Raw genomic sequence first — 6,000 nt, 5'->3', positions numbered from 1 at the left:
GATAGATAAACAAAGACAATATAATAATGATGGCAATGACACGGTTGTGACGACGACTTCATTCATCATCAATCAAATGCATATCGGCCATAGCAATCTAGAGACGTGCAGTTCGTGGCCCAAAAAATCTGGAAGGCCCATGGGTTTTTTAGCTGAGGGAAGTGGTGAAGTTGAGTTACCCTGGTTACAAGTAAGGTATGGCAGTAACTCAGAAAAGTGGGTGGAGCAGGCACTTATGTTGGTAACAACAAGATATGAAGTGAGTAGAAAAGTGCCAGAAGACAATAGAGAATAAAAAAATTTTCGCGGCGGTGGTGGAGTTTGAACCTGCGACCTTATTGGTACGACAACTCCGCCTGGCAGGTGAGAGCGTGGCTCTACCGTGTGAGCTATCCACGAATACAAAAATATTCGTATCAAACCCAATTCATATTTCTAGAGCTCTCTCTCACCCACTTCTGGAGACCGCCGGTTCGCTCGCACACAACAATCGCGAAGTATTTTTGACCAGCAGTTAAGCTTAATAGCCAATATTCTCAACACAAACATATAACATAGAGTCGATTGAGACATTGAGTATGCTCCGGTATATAAGGTCGCAGGTTCAAACCCCACCACCGCCGCGAAAAAATTTTTATTCTCTATTGTCTTCTGGCACTTTTCTACTCACTTCATATGTATGGCAGTAACTAAATGACATGACTCAAACACACCAGCGCATACCATAGAAATCTAGAGTACGCGTACACACACAAACACACACACACATACAGACACAAACACTTAGCATATCATATTATACGAGAGTTAAGTAGTTCCGCGTATGGCAATTTTGCGAATTCAGTCTTGCTTACACCACTTGTAGTTGTGTTATTTTATTGTTCATTTTCTTGGAGTGACCATTAATTTTTGTTGTTGTAGTTGTGGATTGCTGTTGTTTATTGCTCATTTTCCTTGTACAATGTATTCAATAATGTATTTTAAGCAACTAATAAACAATTTTATCATTTATTGTTACCGAAAATGTTCTGTTTTTGATTGCACTTTAAATTATAGACACGGCGAAAAGACGACATTAAATTGTAATGGATTATGGATAACACTAACCATCGAAACAGTGAGATTGAGACGGGTAAAAATGGAATATTTTATACATGAAAAAATATTGTAACCAAGAAATGAAGGATTATATATCTATCCATTGCTGGGTACTGGTGAGTGATACTTTAAAACTACTTATTTGTGTGAAGTTATGTTCACCATACCATTTTCATCGTCATCATCATCATCATCATCATCATCATCATCATCATCATCATCATCATCATCATCATCGTCGTCGTCGTCGTCATCATCTTAATATTCTCGTTATCAACCCCCAAATTCTAAACTAATGTAAATATTCATTATCACACAAAGGCCTAATACAACTTTTGTTGTCACTCCATTACATGTCGCCATTACAACGAAAACCTCCTCAACGTCAATGATAAATATTTATTTGAAACATTGTGCAAGGTTTAATATCATTATCATGAAAATAATCATCATCATCATCATCATCATCATCATCATCATCATCATCATCATCATCATCATCATTGTAACATGTATTGAAATATATTGGAATTGTTCGGCTGTGGTTAGTTATGTTACGGTTCTTTCTAGCGGTACGCATCTTGTGTTGCGCATGTTTTGCATGTGAGTGTGAATGTTAACTGCGTGAACGTATTTACACTTTTTGTTACTTATAAACATCGTAAGACGCTGTTTGTGTATTAAGCTAGTTACTGAATAACTCCGTCCTGGATTGTCGTAATATGTATTTGTTGTCAATTTTCCATATTATTAATTATAATTAAATTGAATTAACATAGTCTAACCCCGAGTCGTTACATTTGGAAGCTCGTCCAAAGATTGTATAACTAAAATATTTGTAACCATTAAAAAGGTGAGCTATATTTATAAATATTGTGATTTGTATTGTGATTATAATTTGAGATCGGGATGTCGGAGTCGTTGGCGAGATATAGTAGGGAGGAGGACGTGATGGAGTTGTCTGTGGAGGAGAGGAAAGCATACATACGAGAAAGATTAACCGAAGAAAGACAAATCGAAATGGAGAGATTGAAGCTTGAACTTGAAAACGAGAAAGAGAAAGAGAAAGTAGAATGCAGTATGAATTGAAAATGGCTAGATTTTCCTCCTCTTCTACATCTGTCAACATGATAGCACAACCGATATCTAAACTACCACAAATTCCACCATTCGCAGACGGCAAAGATGATCTTGATAGTTGGTTACTTCCATGTGTCGTCCTGGCCCATATTTATCAACGCTATTGTCAGGTCATGCGTTGTACTGTTACAGTCAATTATCAACGGCTGCCGCACAAGATTACGATACCGTCAAGGAAGCGCTACAGATGAGATATAATTTGACAGAAGACGGCTACCGAGAGAAGTTTCGCCAAGGCATACCGGAGGACGCTAAAAATGCATAGATCTATGTTTATCACGCGACTTAAAAGGTATCTGGAGAGATGGGTCGACCTAGCCAAGATTGAGAAAGTTTAGGACAGTTTAAGAGACCTGTTCGTCAAAGAGCAGTTTATGGATGTCTGTCCTAAGTATAGCTACATATCTTAGAGAAAAGAAAACTAAAACCCTAGACAAAGTAGCTGAAGAATCGGAAGCGTTCCTTGTAGCTAAAAGGAGGCAGTTACATTTTAAAAAACAGTCGTATGAAAAGACAAACAAACCAGAGGTCGAGAAGACTGAAGGAAGAAGCGTTAATGTTAATAGTTCTTTGAGCTGGAGATGTCAGTTCCCCTCTCACAGAGCCCGCGATTGTACAAAGTGAAAATACAATATAACAAACCATCAACATAAGAAGGACGTGCCGAAACAATGGTCGCTTAAAAGAGCAGCTGCGGCAGTTGTGGCACAACTGGACGAAACAAACACAGAAATAAATAACTAAATAAAACACAACAATAATTACAATAAACAATATTGATTGATCAATAAATTAATACAATAATGTGTCCTTGCTAATTTACTTTCTTCCTGAAATTGATTTTGATGTAAAAATGTCTACTAGACAATTTCATCACCCCATGTCCTATATTATGGTTATCATACCAAGACAAATATTAATTAAGTAAATTGGTAATATTACAAAAATTTTGTTCATGAATAGTTTTCTAGTTCAGAAAACAATTTTACATTATCTCTATTTATGAATTTAAACGACGAATGCTTTTAAGGCACATTTCATGATTTAACACCATGTTTACAGTACTTCTCCAGTTACACGATCGAGGTTGATAGATGTTTGATGTTACAACACTTTTAGATCACATCAGCTGTTTTTCTCCCTTAAATTTGATAAATCTCAAGCGATAATCTATTTTTAATCCAGTGAAATGTCATATCAGCTGCTTTTTAAAAAAGATAATACCCCAACTGATCAGTAACACCCAATATGTAAGATGTGCAGTCTTTTAGCCAGTAGTGCATAATCATAGAAAAGCATTTATCAAATGCGTAGTAATACCCTATTGGCGATTTACAAGAGGGTTAAACTTTATGAAATAAACGTTTTGAGGAAAGATCGTCATCAAATAAACGTAAGAAATGGAATTTTAATGGCCAAAATGTGTGAAGTAAAAGTTTTTTTGGCTAAAATTCATAAAATGTAAACTTGATAGCAAAAATGTTCGAAATCAGTTTTCTGGTCAAAATGTATTCTAATGAAAATTTTCTAGTCAAAACATTTGAAGTAAAAGTGTTTTGGCAAAAAAAATGTCAAGTTAATGTTTTCTGGTCAAAATATGTGAAATAAATGTTTTCTTTATCATCATTTTTGAAGTAAACGTTTTCAGGTCAATATCAATTGAATTACCAATTTTCTGACCAAAATGTATAAAAGCAAATTTTCTTTCGCCAAAATAATAGGTAAAAAAGTAATGCTTTTTTACAAAACCCGCCGAAAACCGGCGAAACTCGACAATATCCGGCAAAGTTATGGGAAATAGGCATTGATTGGCTAATGAAGGAAACCTCCAAAAGGGCGAAGAAATGGGATACAGTGGACCCTCTGGACACAGTTGGATGATCTGGATTTTGCAGATGATCTGGCTCTTATGTCCCACACTCCGGACCAGATGCAAACAAGAACCACAATTATAAACAGACAATCCCCATTGGTCCCCACCTCCTATAGTGTCAGGTTCAATCTCCTCTGGTACACAACTACTATGGCCCGGCCTCAACTCCCATTGGTATCCATCTCCCACAGTTTTCTAACAGTAACAGAAATACATGATTTAATGTTTTCTGGAAAAATGCGTGTAGTAATAGCTTTCTGTGAACCAAGATGTATTGCGGTGTGTCTTTTTCACGAAACCCGCCGAAAACCGACAAAGTTATGGGAAGTAGGTAGCAATGGGGAGTGAACCTGGGACTGAGGGAAGTGTACACCATTTTGGAGTGAACCTGGGCCTGGGTTTCGGCGGGTTTCGTAAAAAAAAACAATCAGTGCTTTTTTACGAAACCCGGCGAAACCCGACAATATCCGGCAAAGTTATGGGAAGTAGAACTGTAGGAAGTGAACCTGGGACTTAGGGAGGTGAACACCAGTGGAGAGTGAACCTGGGACTATGGGAAGAGGATATCAGTGAAAAATGAACCTGGGACTATTATAGGAGATAGATACGAGTGGGAATTGAAGCCGGACTATGAGAGTTGGGTACCAGAGGAGAATGAACCTGAGACTATAGGAGGTGGGCGCCAGAGGGGAGTGAACTTGGGACCATTTGAGAGAATCTGGAATGACGGGATATTCCCAAAGGATTGGAAGGAAGGACATCTTATCAGGAAAGGGGACCTCAGTAGTTTTAATAATTATCGAGGAATCACTCTTCTCTCTATCCCAGGAAATGTTTTCAACCGTATTATTCTTGAGAGAATTACGAATGCAGCAGATGCTTAACTGTGGGACGAACAGGCAGGTTTTTGGAAAAACCGTTCAACCGACCAGACTGTCTCTGCGAGTCATAGTGGAACTCTCCTCTTATTGTCAACTTTCTGGATTACGAGAAGGCTTTCGACAGTATTGACATACATTAAACCATTTAGGAAAATTTGAAAATGTTATTCAAGAAATAAAAAAGTTCCAAATTAACATCTTTGGAATTTCAGAAACGAAGTGGAAGGGAGAAGGGGTAGTTAAAGAAGATGATTTTGTATTGTATTATGCAGGTGGAAAACATCATGAAAAAGGAGTTGGAATTCTTTTAGACAAATCAACATCAAAGTGCTATTTAGATCATGTTGCAATCTCAGAAAAAGTTATTTTAGTAAAGTTGAAAGGAAACCCGTTTAATGTTAATATTATTCAAATATACGCTTCAACATCAGACAGTGACGAAAACACAATTGAGACATTCTATCAAGATGTGGAACAAGCATTAAAACAATGTAAATCTGATGAAATTCGTTTAATAATTGGTGATTTCAATGCAAAGTTTGGTAACGAGAGAGTTGAAAATATCGTTGGCCCCCACGGACTAGGTACCAAAAATGATAGAGGGGAAAGACTTGTCGACTTGTGCAGATTGGAAAACCTTATTATTGTCAATACATGGTTTAAAAACCGCGATAGAAGAAGTGGACATGGATAAGCCCAGGTGGCCTTTATAAAAATCTGATTGATTTTATTCTGGTCCAACATCGATTCAGAAATATCGTAAGCAACGCAACAACTATTCCAAGCGCAGATTGTAATAGTGACCACAGACATGTCAAGGCCACGCTATAAATAAAACTTAAACAAATAAAGAAAAAGAAAGTGGAACCAAAACTGCAATTAGATCTATTGAGAATCAACCACCAAATAAAAAATGATTTACAAAGAATGAGTGAAAGAAAAAAAGTGAAAACTTGACCTCAGATATAAACATAGATGAGTACTGGAATCAAGTATCGAACTGCATCA

The 6,000-nt window shown here is 37.0% G+C and overlaps 1 protein-coding gene across 1 annotated transcript in view; it reads left to right on the top strand.

Annotated features, from left to right (window-relative positions):
• Positions 1 to 880: 880 nt before the first annotated feature.
• The window catches only part of LOC144969685 (uncharacterized), a 56,288-nt gene continuing 51,168 nt past the window's right edge, over positions 881 to 6,000 (top strand). Inside the window, exon 1 of the mRNA XM_078908837.1 lies at positions 881 to 1,214. The gene's annotated coding sequence lies outside the window, so the exon portion shown is untranslated. The remainder of the gene's footprint in view (positions 1,215 to 6,000) is intronic.

The sequence above is a fragment of the Berghia stephanieae genome, chromosome 3 (assembly GCF_034508935.2).
Source record: "Berghia stephanieae isolate SIO BIC M18660-M18661 chromosome 3, UCSD_Bste_1.3, whole genome shotgun sequence".
In the NCBI taxonomy this organism is placed as follows: Eukaryota; Metazoa; Mollusca; class Gastropoda; order Nudibranchia; family Aeolidiidae; genus Berghia; species Berghia stephanieae.
The sequence above is the reverse complement of the archived record's forward strand: the minus strand, read 5'-3'. Positions and strand labels throughout refer to the sequence as shown.